The sequence below is a fragment of the Elephas maximus genome, chromosome 6 (genome assembly GCF_024166365.1).
Source record: "Elephas maximus indicus isolate mEleMax1 chromosome 6, mEleMax1 primary haplotype, whole genome shotgun sequence".
Lineage (NCBI taxonomy): Eukaryota > Metazoa > Chordata > Mammalia > Proboscidea > Elephantidae > Elephas > Elephas maximus.
The window spans coordinates 109,186,984-109,203,023 of record NC_064824.1 but is presented as its reverse complement, the minus strand read 5'-3'; positions in this window follow the sequence as shown (position 1 = coordinate 109,203,023).

Sequence of the window (16,040 nt, the reverse complement as noted above, 5' to 3'; positions counted from 1 at the left end):
ATCTGAATACCAGTGGCATAGCTTCCAGCATCACGCAAGCCCCCACAGTACGACAAACTGAAAGACACGTAGGTTCTAAAAATCCCATCGTTTCATTGGAACTGATCCCTGAGAGGAAAAGGCAGAATTGGCAAATCCTGGGATGGGATGACAGAATGAGAGATGAACCCTTACTCCCTGCTCTTATTTACATAATATTTCCATGTAAGATTTTGTTTAAAAAAACCAAACCCAGTGCTGTCGAGTCGATTCCAACTCAAAGTGACCCTATAGGACAGAGTAGAATTGCCCCCACAGAGTTTCCAAGGAGTGCCTGGCAGATTCGAACTGCTGACCCTTTGGTTAGCAACCGTAGCACTTAACCACTATGCCACCAGGGTTTCCAGATTTTGTTTAGGTGAAAAAAAAAGTTTCCTTTTCTAAGAAAAGTTTAAAACCACTGACGTACAAAATAATGCCACAGATCCTTAGCCCCTTAGAATGGCAAATCAAAACCCCCATGACCTACCTCCTACCTAACTCTGCAGACCCATCTCTTGCCAGGCCTCTCTCTAACTTATCATTCTAGTAGTTTACAATATGGACCATGGCGGCTTATGCAGTTTATACCATAGTTCATGATATTCCCTCTGCCTGGAATGCCCTCCCACTGGTCCCTGCTTAACTTACTTCGCTTGTGTGTCAACCACAAACTCAGGTGTTACCACCTCTGGGAAGCTTTTTCTGAGTCCTTGGGATCTGGTAGGTTTTTATCCTCTTCAGTCTTGTAGTACCCAAACTACATCTCTATCATAATACCTCATTGCACTGACATTATCTTTTTAACTGATTATTCACATTAAACTGTGACTGTTGCAAGGTGTGTCTTACTTATTTTTGTGCCTTCATGCTTAGCACAGGAATTGACACAGTTTTTGATCAATTGTTACTGAATGAAACTGTTCACATAAAAAGATAATTCATCAGCAAATTTTAGATTAAAGAAAATGAGAGAAAGAGAAAAGGGAAGGTGACTCCATTTATTTAGCTCCCAGAATGAGCTAGCTGATTTCCATACATATGCTATCTGATGCTCAAGAGAATTCTATGACACTGATACAATCAATTCCATTTTATAGTTGAGGAAATTGTGGTTCACAGATTTTAGATAAATCAGTTAAGATCTGCATTGCACATACAGGTTGCCTTAAAGACTGTCTCCAGATCCCAAGTACTGAGTACTGGAATGAGAATTCCACCAAGTGGCAACAACCACTCCGTGAGTGTTATATCCGTTTATCCTGATCAAGTCTTACTTACTACATGGTGTGGGCACTAGTGAAAGCCACTGTTATGGTACCTCCAGGTCTTGCTCAGTGTTAACACTGAGGTACAGATCCCGCGAAATCATAAAAGAAGAAAAACTTTATTTGGTTGGCCCACCAAGACCTGCCTTACCAAGATGGCTCTCTGATAGGCAGGCTCAGGGGTTTATATGCCAGGAAGAAAAAGTACAACGGCGAGCTCTTCTTCAGGGCATGTTCAGGGGTGTGTTCAGGGCATGGTCCATCAGGATTGGTGGACAGCTTCTGTGATGAAGCCGCCCTCATGGGTCACACAGGTGCACTCGGGCCATGGTGGAGGGGAAATAGCGACGTAGCTCTGCCCGGCTGACGTCCTGTTGTTTCCTGTCTCACTCAGGCAGTTTCCTGCCTAATCGTTTTAATTAGTCAGACAATAGACAATGTACAGCAGTAAAAGTTCTATCAAAATTGGTCCTCCCTGGCTCAAAGCTGCTTAGGTGGGATGGAAGACCTCCACGGGTGCCCCTTCTCATTACACCATGGACGAAGAACCCCGGGGATCTTCCCCCACCTGGTTTTATATTTGAGGGGTTGTATGTTTCACTGTACAGAGTGCAGTGCAAGTTTTTCTACTTGATCTCCGGAAGAAAGTGTAGTCTGACATGGGGGCACTAGCCCAGAATGGTTAAGGTGGGATTGTATCTCTTTAGCCTTGCTGCTTATTTACACAAACCGTTAGGCTTCAGAGGGGGAGGTGCAATGGTTTGTTCCGGAGCCCAAAGTTGGTAGCAAGGGAGACAGAACAGGGAGTGATTATAGTCAAATGGAGCATCTGAAGGAGTGCCTCCTCTCAGACCAGATATCTAGAAAGAGGCTGAGAAAGATTAGCTTTCTGTGCTGACTTCGAAGTCTAGATCTTTGTGCCATATTACACATAAATAATATAAATCAATGTGTATTAAAATATGACACCAAGAAAGCGGTGAAGAGCTTTCTTGTAGAACTTTCTTGCAGAAAGAGCACTTGCTTTGCACAAGTTGCATAGTATTTCAGCCTGCTTGTTTTTCCAAATTTTCTTGGCAACCGAGATAAAAAATAAAACATCCCTTTCAAAGAACAGCAGTCTAAGTATATGCCACCTACTCAGTCAATTTAATAAACATTTATTTAGCACCAACTTTACATGCAAGTCACTGCATATAGCCTTAAGGGAGACATAAAATGAGAAAGGCTTGGTGCTTGCCCTTCAGGAGCTCATAATCTAAAAACATACATTAACAACTGAATGGAGGCAGATGGTGGTAAGTGCTGTAATGGAGGCACTTAGAACTTGCTGAGAAAGCATAAAGCAGGGAGAGATTAATTCCAACTGTGGAGCAATAAAACACCTTGGTAAATGTATCTTTCACTACACACCAAGAAAGTCTTTTATGACCCAAGCCAAAGGATGCATTTCTTTCTGAAGTATTAAGGCTTATTCAAGAAACTAATAGACATGGCTTTTGTTAGCAAGAATAAAATTTAGCCACAATGGAAGCAGCCCTACCTGTGTGTGTTTTCCATAGCAATAAGAGGAAACCCAGGGGCCTATTTATTTAAAGAGCTCTCAGTCTGTTTGGAAGAGACTGAACAAGGTTCTGCCTACAAATTCATGCCTATTCATAGCATTTCTTTTCAGTTCACTTGTGTGCTTAAGTGGTGCTCTAAATACTCAGTTTTGAAGTACGAAATATGGGATATTTCAAAAAATGTAGCTCAGGTCTCACAAATGATGGATAAAAGCAAACCAAATTAAAAAAAAAAAAATTATCAAGAAGCAACTACAGCATCTTAGCCAGTTGACACTCTGATTCAATGTACTTAAATGACTGTGAATGAGGCCACAGAGGCTAAATGACTTCCTGTATGTGCCAAGTAGATTTGTTAGTCACTGGTGCCATTGTACCAGGGTAAAGTGGTTAGACTGGAATTAAAAGTGAAATCACAGAAAATTCATACAATTCCATCACTAAAGGATAAACTTATAGAATTTGCCTCCTTGTTTAGAGGTTGGTAATATGCTTTCTACAAAAAGGAAAATCATTCACACTAATAATATTTTAAAATAAAGAAGTCCCTTATTATTTTAAAAGTATACTGTATATGTATTTTTATATGATAAGCTTCTTTAAAAAATTAAGAGCATTCATTAAAAAATGTCTAAAAAATCTCAGCGTGCTGTTATTTTCAACATTCATATCATGTAGCAGAGAACAAGTTGAGATTTACTAAAAGCCAATGAACTGATGAAAAGTTTTGCTTGTGTGAAATCCTGAACCTGCTTTAGACAGAACAGGAAATTGATGGGGAAGTATGCGTGATCTTATTGACTCCCCATTTCTTTTGAGCATTTTCTCTTTCATTTATTTCCATCTCTCCAGCATCCTCAATCTTTCATTCTCCAACATCAACTTCTATAGCTTTAGACCTGAAAATGTTCTCCTTGTCTTGGGGAAAAAAGAAAAATCCATTGCTACTAATATGTTATACTAATAGATATCATTTTCCCCCTTTCTTTGAATGGAACAAACAGCTTATAATAGCTGCCTTCACTTTTTCAACAATGTTTATCTTTAATGTATTTAATCTGGCCTTTGTCCCAACTATTTCCATTATACTGAAACGTTCTCCATTGTTAACAATTACACTATCCACATATGACAGTCTCCTCTGCGTCATTATATAAGATGATCTCTCTTATTTAGCACCGTTTGTTAAGCGAAAGACACTTTTCTTATACTCCTGATATCTCCTTCCTATGAAGAGGGTTCATTTAATATAACTCTGGGCTTCAAACTATCCTCTTTACTCAGTCTAATCTTGGGGAGGTGTACTGACTTGTCTGATTCATAAATTTGGGAGGAACACTAGACTGTTGAGATGATCTCTAGCTACTTCGTGGGAGTGAAGCTGGCTCCAGAGAACATGTGTTCTTTGCTTTCCCAAACCCTACTAAGTCTTAGCCATTCAGGCACCTGCATCAGCCTACCTGGATACAACACTGACTATAGAAAGGTCTCCCCTCTAGGCCCAAACACCATTTCCTTCTTAAAATCCTGTCTTCCAACCTCTTCTAGTACAAACTTCTGCTTTTCCTCCAACCTCTCTTGATGGCTCCTTCTTTGTTTTTTTTTTTTTTATTTGTCTTTAATAATTCCTTTTTTTCTCTTCTCATCCTCCGTTGTTGTCAGTTGCCTTCAAGTTGATTTTGACTCGTGGCAACCCCATGTGTAGACAGTAGAACTGCCCCATAGAGATTTTCAAGGCTGTGATATTTTGGAAGTAGATCTCCAGGCTTGTCTTCCAAGGTGCCTCTGGGTGGATTTGAACAGCTAATCTTTCTGCTAGAAATCAAGTGCTTAGCTATTTGAGCTACCCAGGTGCCCTCTGAACTTCTAAAGTTATACATTCTCACAGGTTTCATGTTGAGTATGCTATTTCTCTTCTCTCTCTCTGTCTGTCACTCTCTGTCTCTATATCTTTCTATCTATCTGCCCCTCCCTCGGATATCATGGCTTCAATCAACATGTCCTTGTCCAGCCTATTTCTCTACTAGTTTCTATTTATATATTTCTCTCCTCCTGCCATGCATTTCCATCTAAAGATGCGACCAAAAACTCAATATGTTTAAAACTCATTATCCTGCCCACAACATATGCCTGACACGTGGAAGAAGCTAAATATTTTTTTCTTGCATTGAGTAAATCTTCAGATTGCTCCTCATACTAATGCTCCTGTTTTGCTATAAAAATAACCATTAAACCCAGCATTCAGCCTAAAATAGTGTAATGATCTTAGGTGCCTGTTACCTAACTCATTGTATCTAAGCATTTGCTAATAACTTACTCTATGATCATGACTAACTTTCAGAACTTTGTTTACTTATTCTCAATGAAATCATTACCAATAATTTCCAGGTATTTATAGAAAATCTACTGTGGGCCAGGTACAATACTAGGAAACAAAACAGTAGTAAGAAGAACAGACATGGACTCTACTCTCAATAGTTCACATTCTAGCAGAGAAGACAAAAAGTAAATGCCCATAACTACAAAATGTGATAAGTATTATGGAAAAAGGTGCTAGTATAAAAAAATTAAAGAAGAAACTAATTTGAAATGGTAGATGATGGCTCACTGAGAAAGTGACATTTAATCTGAAACCTGAATGGGATTAGGTGAAGGCAGGAAGAAGTTCTAATTCTTCAAATGAGATCGTGAAGGTTTATTTTATTGTTGTTATGTTGTTGTTAGGTGCTGTGGGGTTGATTCTGACTCATAGCAACCCTATGTACGACAGGATAAAAACACTGCCTGGTCCCACACCATTCTCACAATCCTTGCTATGTTTGAGCCCATTATTGTAGCCACCGTGTCAATCCATCTTACTGAGGGTCTTCCTCTTTTTGGCTAACCCTGTACTTTACCAAGCATGATGTCCTTCTTCAGAGACTGATCCCTTCTGATAACATGCCCAAAATAAGTAAGACGAAGTCTTGACATTCTTGCTCCTAAAGGCCATACTGGCTGTACCTCTTCCAAGACAGATTTGTTCATTCTTCTGGCAGTCCATTTTATTAGGCTTCATAATTCACATACATGTAACATATATTTAATCGCAAGTTATAGATGTTACAAAATAAAACAAAAGTAACAAAAATCTTTGGAAGACGATCTTATTCTAGAATAATTATAGGATAGGTATTAATCATTGTAAGTATCCCAAACCAAACCCACTACCACTGAGTCGATTCTGGCTCATAGCAACCCTATAGCACAGAGTAGAACTTCCCTATACGATTTCTAAGGCTTCCAGAAGCAGACTGCCACATCTTTCCACCACATGTTCAAACAGCTGATCTTTCAGTTGGCAGCTGAACACTTAACCATTTACCACCAGGGCTCTTTATTATAAGATTATATATATGTATGTATATATATAAAAAAAAAATTGCTGTTTAGTTGATTATGACTCATAGCAACCCTATAGGGCAAAGTAGAACCACCCCACAGGGTTTCAAAGGCTGTAAATCTTTACTGTCACATCTTTCTTCTGCAGAGCGGCTGGTGGATTCAAACCACTGAACTTTCGGTTAGCAATTCAGCACTTAACCACTGTACCACCAGGGATCCTTCCATATATATGAACACACACACATATATATAAATACGCATAAATATACGTGTTTCCTTATAGTAAGCCATTGAGCTTAACAAATGACTAGAATTGAATCAGCCAAAGGCCTTGGGATCTGGCTTCCAAAAAAAAAAATCTGAATCTTTGCCCACCCAAGAAGTTTTTAAATTGGCCTACAGCAATGTACGTAACATATATGGATGGCACGTCATTCACATTATAACAACTCCTTTTAAAATGGATTCAAAGTAGGAGGTTGACTTCAAATTCACCAATTACCAATACTTTTTTTCCAGAAAGTAAAAATTATGAAGATGATAAAGACAATGATGAAGGCAATAATTATAATTTCATGAAACCAAAGCATAAGCGTTGTATCTGGGTAGGTCTAAAATCAAATCTCAGATAGGATTTCTCCTTCCTGGTAAAATCAAATTCCTAATTCAAAGAAATGCAGTTTGTAGCATTCTGACAGGAGCTTCTAGATAATATTTTTATTAGGTCCCAGAACAGTAGGTTCTAACTTAATCTCTACATTATCTGGCAGTTTAGAGCTGTGGAGTCTTACATTGACGGGGACTGAGGAAGTGCCTCAGAGTTTTCTCCATGTCACATTTTATGTCCCGAAGCACAGACTTAATTACCCATATCCTTGTCATTGATTCCTCCCAAGACTTATTTTTTAAATTTTAAGTTATGATAAATTAATGTTAAAGTTAGTTCAAAAAACTTAACAACATTTGGAGTTAAAATGAAGATTCAGGGAATGTGTTTAAGACAGAGGATTAGGAAAGTATCAAACTTCTTTTTTAGCTCAGTATGTATTTTGTGAATTTAGCTTTCTAAATGAATATGTACAATTGTTCACAGACATGAACCACATAGTAAATGCTTTTTCTATTCTTGTTAAATTGGTATTTCTAAATTTTGGAGCAAGTTGTGATTTGGGTTATTACTTAGGCAATTTCCAATGTTATGTGCTTAGAAAAATTTCAGATGTTCGTAAAATGCAGCTTGGGTTTCCATCAAGATTTCACAACCCTTGCTACCTTAGGTTAGCGCTTGGTCCTAAGGGGGCTGGTACTCAGAAAGTATAGCTCATTTCCCATAGTACTAGTTAAGGTTTCAAATGCATCGTTAAGAATGAAAAATGAATAAACAAATTGAACTTGCCAGAGCTTGCATCAGAGAAGCAAGGAAGGAGAACAAAGAGAAAAAGTTAACCTGAACTTGTGCCATTGGCAGGGCAATGCTAAAACACAAGGTTTAGGAAAAATCTCTTTGCCTCCATTTTCCCAACATGGAGACTGATGTTGTCATTCTAGTAATGAGAGGGAACCCACACTTGTGCAAGGAGCCCAGTGTAAAAGGACTCCCACAGACACATCCCATTACTCATTCTGTTGTGTCTCTAATGCAGGACTGCTGTGGTGTGATGGATCACTTTTGTGCGGTCTTTCTCGCCATGGTCTTGTAATTCTCACCACAAATGATGGGGTGGGACTGTGCAAATAGGGTAATTGTGGCCTACCAAGGGGATTGGTCAGTTTTGCCATCCTGCTGGGCTCGAAATGAGCCATCCCAGAGGCAGGAAAGAGAGCGTCCTACTACCGCCAGGGAAAAACAGCCAAGAGAGAAGTGGGTCTTTTGGACCCAGGGTCCCTGTGCTGAGAAGCCCCTGGAACCAGGAGACTGAGAGAGAGAAAGAGAGAGAGAGAAGGCTGTAACAGTGAAGACGATGAAAAGCAGCGGCACAGTAATGGTAGCAGAAGATGGGGTGGTGTGAGAAAGCTGAGTGCCCTTGGACAGGAGGCTTGTTGGTGGAGTGGGGTGCCTCCATGCATGTATTATCAGAGCTAAAAGAGCTTTGTAACACCTGCCAGAGCAGGGCAGAGGCTGAGGGCCAAGGAGAGTTCTGCCTGCTAGCATGGCTGGGAAGAGGCTGTCCTGATAGAAGAACTGTATCCTGAGCATTCCTGAACCTGAATTATAACCTGCTACTTCCCTAATAAATGTCATAATCATAAGTATTGTCTGTGAGTTCTGCATGGCCATTGCAATGAATTATCGGACCCAACAGAGAAGTAGAGAGTGTCGTGGGTAGGACAGTTGGTGTCAGAATTGGTAAAGATGGTGGAGACAGGAGGCATGTCTGACCTCTGCTTCATAAGAATCAGCTTTGGGCTGTTGATCTTAATTCTCTTTCCGCCTTGTGGAGTTAGAGGAGGACAGAAGCTGCCCCCCGCCCCCCACCATTTTCATAGTTGGCATCAGAAGCAGGATTCATTGCAATGGCTTTAAATTCTTGGAAGCATGAAACTTCGTAAAAGAAGGAAGGAAGGGGATGGGATTTGAAAGATTTGATTCTTAGATTGTTGCTTTGGTTATTACCTTTAACGGCTGAAAGGAAAGTTATGCTGCCTCTGGAGTAGCCTGAGGCAAAAAAAGCCAGGCCAAATAAGCAGGATGACTGATAAGGTGCCAAGGTCTACTGGTTCCAACCAGCCAGAGGCTCAAAGCCATATACATATGAATGGGAGGATAGTTAAGATTTGGAGAAGAAAAGATGAAACTGGAATATTTTAAAAAGGGTCTTATATGTTTAGGATTACATGATTCACTTGTGAGCATTGGTTGTTAACAGAGTTAATTGTAAAATCAACAGGGTTGATTGTAAAAACTGTAATTGTAGAAGCTGTAAGTGTGAAAGAGTGGACTAAGGAAGAGGTACTTCTGGACTCTAGTACAGCAGCTGAATCTAAAGTCCCTTAAAGATTTTGCTATGCTGATACCTTGTGAGGCTCAGAGCAAGTGAATAATCTTCTCAGTTAAATTTTGTCAGGTGAAACTGAGATGACTTTTGGAAAGCCTGACTAGATCAGACAGACACCTGCAGCAGAACTGAATGGCTGGTACCTGAGTAACCTTACCCTTAGGACTCTTTTTCCCTACTGAAGGAGTAACTGTTAATGGCTGTTTGGGGCTGGTAAACTGATTAGGAGGGGAAGTTATCCTCCAAGTATGAAAGAACCATGGCTAGAAAAGCCAGGGCGTGGCCTCTGGTGCAATGGTTCGCTTTTGTGAAGCCTTTCTTACTACGGTCTTGTAACTTCCACTGAAGTGACTGGGTGGGAGTTTTCAAGTAGGATAATTGTGGCCCACCAAGGGTACTGGTCAGTTCTGCCAGCCCGCTGGCCTTGAAATGAGCCATCCCAGAGATGGGAAAGAGAGGGTCCCACCACCACCAGGGAAGAATAGCCAAGAGCAGAGTGGGTCCTTTGAACCAGGAACCCCTGCACTGAGAAGCTCCTGGAACCCGGAGACCAACAGAGAGACAGAGAGAGAGCTGTAACACTGAAGAAGATGAGAAGCGGTAATAGAGACACAGCAGCAGAGAAGACTGGCAGGAGAGACCAGCAGGAGATGGTGCGGTGGGCTTCCAGGCCCACAGAGAAAGCTGAGTGCCTTTGGGCAGGCGGTTTGCTGGCAGAGTTGGGTGCCTCCATGAACCTATTGGCAGAGCTAAAAGAGCTTTGTAACACTTGCCCATGCAGGGCAGAGGCAGAGGGACAGGGAGAGGTCTGCCTTCCAGCACTGCTGGGAAGAGGCTGTCCTGATTGAAAAACTATATCCTCAACATTCCTAAACCTGAATTGCAACCTGTTACTTCCCTAACAAACGCCATAATTGTGAGTATTGCCTGTGAGCTCTGTATAGCCATTGCAATGAATTATTGAGCCAAGCAGAGAAGTAGAGAGTGCTGTGGGAGGGATAGTAGTTATCGGAATTGGTAAAGAGGGCGAAGAGAGGAGGCATGCCTAGCCTTTGCCTCAGGAATCAGCCTCGAGCTTTTGATCTTGATTCTCCTTCCCCTTGTGAAGTTAGAGGAGGTTGGATGCAGCCCCCATGCCATTTTTACAACTGCATAGAGACTGTTGACAATATTACATGCTAAATTCATTTTGTGCTTTGGTGGGCATGATTTGTTCTCCTGACTGAGACAGAAATTCACTAGGGATAAAAACGAGACTGCCATACTCCTACTCTTGTGTGAAAATGGATTGAAACACCAAGGGTGATCGGGAGAGGGTTGCGCAAAGAATCAGTCACTGGACCCCTCAAACTTCCTTCTTGACTAACTCATGGGAGCACAGAAGGGGCAGGCATCTGTTCCCGTTTTTACTAAGGAGGAAGGATACTCACCGAATAATACCAAATGCAAAGCAAGAGTGAGAAAACCTATCACTAGGCTTTCTAGTTTAGTTTTAAAATGCTTTTGGGATTTCAGGCTGTTATTTTAGGCTGTACCATCCTACTCTGTAAATTAATGTATGTTTTGATTTCCTTTTCCGATCTGCTCAACTCCTCTTCATAAAACACCCTCCCACCCTTCACCCCCAAGCATCCCCACAACCTCCTCTCCAAAGAGCAATTAAATCCCATTACCCTTCAGCAGGGCCTCTCAGGCACAACGGTCACTGACAGCCTGTGAAATTGTCATCAGGTAATCACCATCAAGGTGGCTCAGAGCTTCTGTCAAGAGCAGCCAGCAAAATTCAGCCTGGAGCCCTGAAAGCAGCTGTAGCACTAAAAGGAGCCCTACCTGGGATTCCTGATTCGGGAGTTTCCTTAATGATCAGTCGTTACTGGAGCAAAGTCTTCTGGGACTTCCCATGGAGGAGGCAGCTGCCTGCCTAGTCATTTTTCCACAGTATTTAACTGCCACAAGAGTGGGAGTCAGTCATGTGGAGGAAGCACAGTAACCCAGAAGGAATCAGAGTGGCACTGTCATTTACATGTCATTAAAGAAAACCCCACGGCAAACAGCAGGACGCTATCCAGTCAAGGGGAATGTGACAGGCATGAGCATCCTGTGGCAAATCTCAGCCTTGTCAGTCTTTCTTCTCTCCATGCCACCAACTTCCTTAATCTAGTGGTCTGAGAGCAGGGTTTGGAGTCCTCCACAGTACAGCATGGTCTGTTCATCACTCCTTCTCTGCCCACAGACTTTATGAGACGCAAGGGCAGTTTTCATAAGTCACGTCAGTCTATTAACCTTTAGAATATTGGTATTTCCCAGTCTCGAAGGCAAATGAATCTTGTAAGAAGTGGAGGGAGACAGTCCCCAGTACGCAGCTTTGAGGGCAGCATTTGAAGGCTTCTAGCCTGGCGCAGAAAGGGCAACTGCCTTCAGCTTCCCTCAGTCCATCTCCCAACAGGCAACCTCCAGAAAAAGCTTATCAGTTTTGCCTTCTCTGCTTAGCTGAGAGAAGTAGAGAGGAAATCAATCAGTGGGGTGTAATTAATAGATATGGATTGAATGCTTGCTGTGAGATAAGTTTCTCACATCAGGGGGGGCGAGGAGTTATTCCTATAAAATCAAAAAGGAAAAAGAAAGACAAGAATACATAGAAAAATACCTGTGTAAATACTTATATTTAATAAAGTCTATAGTTTTTTTTTTATAGTTTTTCGCATAGTGGTTAAGAACTACGGCTGCTAACCAAAAGGTCGACAGTTTGAAAAATCAAGGTGCTCCTTGGAACACTATGGGGCAGTTCTACTTTGTCCTATGGGGTTGCTATGAGTCAGAATCGACTCGATGGCAACGCGTTTATAGTTTTCATGGAGTTCCTGGGTAGTGTGAACAGTTAACATGCTCAGCTGCTACCAAAAGTTTGGAGGTTTGAGTCCACCCAGAGGCTCCTCAGAAGATCTGGCAATCTACTTCTGAAAAATTAGGCATCGAAAACCCTATGGAGCATAGTTCTACTCTGACACACATGTGGTTGCCAAGACTTGAAACTAACTTTACTGCAACCTTTTTTTTTTTTTAATGATTTTCATAGTAGCATTAAATTAATTTGGAATAGTGTTTCATGAAATCATAGTTAATAAACATTTAGAGAAAAAAAAAGTAAGCTAAACATCATCAACCTCATAGAATAAAGAGCTGAAATGGACCTGAGACATTATCTTGTTTAGCCCTCTCTATGTACTGAGAAGGAAAACAGGAGCCCTGGGAAGCAAGTGGCTCAGAGAGCTGGCACATAGTACCGTGTGGTTGCTGTTCGATCCCATGTGTGCAGAGTAGAACTGCTCATAAGGTTTTCAAGGCTGTGACATTTTGGAAGCAGATTGCCAGGTCTATCTTCCGAGGCCCCGCTGGGTGGGTTCAAGCTGCAAACCTTTGGCTAGTAGTCAAGCACTTAGCCATTTGTGCCACCTAGAAACACCTGCATGGTAGGGTAGGCACTACATAAATACATTCTAAAAAGTGAATGGGTTGGCTCAAAACTACCGAGAAAGTTAGTAGCAGACAAAGAATTAGAATTGCTCTGGATTCCCAAGCTTGTGGGGGTTTTTTGTATATTTTTATATGTAAGGTATTCAGCCCCTTTGCGCAAATAAAAAGCCAGAGAACCACTACAATAGTGAAAATAAATCGTGGAAAATAAAAGGACAATTCAAGAAAGAGAGAAGAAAGCAGAAAATAAGCACTATGAAACCTGAGACATTCAAACTATGCAGAAGCCCAACAGGGAGAACTGCACCATTTGGGTGAAAACTGTTTTTATATTCTGTATATACACTTAAGTAAATGCAGAAATATAGCTAATAAAACGGTGTCTTATAGAGCTACTTCCAGAATGAATTCTGTGAAAGCAAGCACAGTTTGCTTTATATATGAATGTGACTTCTAGAAAGGTATGTGATAGGGAGGATATTTTTAAAAGCCTTTAGAGACTTTTTATCTCTTATTAATACAGATTTCCCTTCACCTTAAGCCCTTGTGCCATTAAGACAATATTGAGTTCAAATCCTAACTCAACAACTAGTATATGAATGACCTGGAACAATTTAACTTCTCTAAGCTTCAATTTCATCTTATACAAAGTACTTAGATAATAATACTCACCACATGGAGCTTTTAGGGTGATTACATGAACTAATACATGTACATAAGATATGTGATACCACTCACATAAGTGCTCGAAAATATTAACTATCCTGATTGCTTATTGCTCTGATGCTGGAAGCTATGTCACCTGTATTTCAAATACCGGCAGGGTCACCCATGGTGGACAGGTTTCAGCAGAGCTTCCAGACTAAGACAAACTAGGAAGAAGGAACTGGCAATCTACTTCCAAAAAACATTGGCCAGTGAAAACCTTATGAATAGCAGCAGAACATTGTGCAATACTGTGATGGTGCAGGACAGGGCAGTGTTGCCTTCTGTTGTGCACAGGGCCACCATAAGTCAGAACCGACTCAATAAAACATAACAATAATAACAACAAAGACTTTACACGAGTTTTCTCTACCATTATTCATTAATTCAAAGATATAAGTCACGAGTACCGTCTTGGTTATCCAGTGCTGCTGTAACAGAAATACCACACATGGATGGCTTTAACAAAGAGATATTTATTTCCTCACAGTAAAGTAGGCTAAAAGTCCAAATTCAGGGTGTCAACTCCAGGGGAAGGCTTTCTCTCTCTGTCAGCTCTGGAAGAAGGTTCTTGTCTTCAATCTTCCCCCGGTTGAGGAGCTTCTCAAGTGCAGAGACCCTGGGTCCAAAGGACACGCTATGCTTCTGGTGCTCCTTTCTTAGTGATATGAGGTCCCCAACTCTCTGGGTGCTTCCCTTTCCTTTTTATCTCTTGAGAGATAAAAGGTGATTCAGGCCACAGCCCAGGGAAACTCCCTTTACATTGGATCAGGAATATGACCTGGGAAAGGGCATTATGATTCCACCCTAAGCCTCTTTAACATAAAACTACAATCACAAAATGCAGGATAACAATACAATAATGGAAATCATAGCCCAGCCAAATTGATACACACATTTTTGGGGGGACATAATTCAATCCATGACATTCCACCTTTGGCCCTCCAAAAATCACATCCTTGCAACATGCAAAACATATTCATCCCATCCCATCATAGCAAAAGTCTTAACTCCAAGTCCAAAATCCAAAAATTCCTCTGCATCTGTGAAATCTAGAATACAAGTTATCTGCTTCCAAAGGTACAATGGCAGAACAGGCACAAGCTAGACATTTCCATTACAAATGGAAGAAACTAGAAGAAAAGAACAGATAACAAGCACCAAGCAAGTCAGCAGAATATATTACATTAGCCCTCAAGGCTTTGAAAATAATCCTCTATTCTCTGAGACAATTTACACAATGGCCCTGCCCTCCAGACTCTCGGTATTGGCCACACTCTCCAGATTCTGAGTTGAGACCCCTTGGCCCTGGGCTTCAGCTCTACCTTCCAGGCTGACTGGGACAGCAACTCTGCTCCCTCAGCTTTAGATGCACCATTCTCCTCATCCATCTGAGTGGGAACTCCACCCTTAAACCCCAGAGGCTGAGGCTCCACCCTTTGAAATCCCTGAGGTTATGGCCATACCTTTGGAGACTGAGGCAGCTCAGCTTCTTGTGCTCCTTGTCTCTTCAACATCTGCTTCCTGGTCTCCTGGCCTCTAGGCTCTCAGGCCTCATGCCTGCCTCTGCCTGCTGGGGCAAGTGTTCCAAAGCTCTGTAGCTCCACTGGTAAGTGCCTTCTGCCAGAAAGCCTCCTGCACAGACACTCAGCTCTCTTGCTCTGTGAGTCGGCAAGCCTAGCTCCACTGATAAGTACCCAGAGGCACTCCACTCCACCAGGAAGCCTCCTGCACACAGGCACTTAGCTCTCTTGCTCTTTGGGTCAGCTCTCATGCTGGTTTCCTGGCTCTGCTGCCACTGGTCCTCTGCTGCTACCACTCCTCTATCCATTCACGGTTTCAAAACTGCTTCCTCATTTTAGGTATCTGTTGGAGTGAAACCTCTCTCTCTCAGTACCCAGTCTTGGGCTGCATTCTCTAGAAAAGCAAAACCAGTAAAGCATATAAATAATATAGAGATTTATATCAAGGAAACTGCTCACACAATTGTAGAGGTAGGAACATACCAAGTCCTTGGATCAGGATAGAGGCCTTTCCCAATTCACGGAGCCACAGAAGCTGGTGAACCCAAGATCAACAGGCTGGAAAGCAGGGTTCCCGCTCACAGGCTGTGAAGGTCAAGGAATCCCAAGATCAGCAGACAAGACCGTAAGGATTCTGCAGATTCACATAGCTGCAGGGGCTGGCGAACCCAAGATTGGCTGGTCGGGGAGCAGGACCCTTGACTGCAGGCTGTGGAGATCAGCAAATGCCAAGATGGACAGGTAAGCTGCTAGCTCAAGTCCCAAGAACTGAAGTTCAGACAAGAGACAGCTGCTGGATCCAAAATGAGCCAACAACCTTGGCAAGGAGAGCAGGAAGGAAGTAGGTGGTAGAAGCCAGAGAGATGAAGGCTGAGGGAGGCGATGAGCCGCCACAGACTCCACCCCCACCAGTACCACTCAGCAGATTCCATCATGGGGGTGATCACGTATCAAATTTCAACAGGGAAGTGATCACAACGTTATACAACTGTCAAAACACTGAGAATCATGGCCTGGCCAAACCGACACACAATCTTAACCATCACAAGTACCTACTATGAATGAAGCACTGTGCTAGGCCATCAAGACAGTGATAAACATAACAGG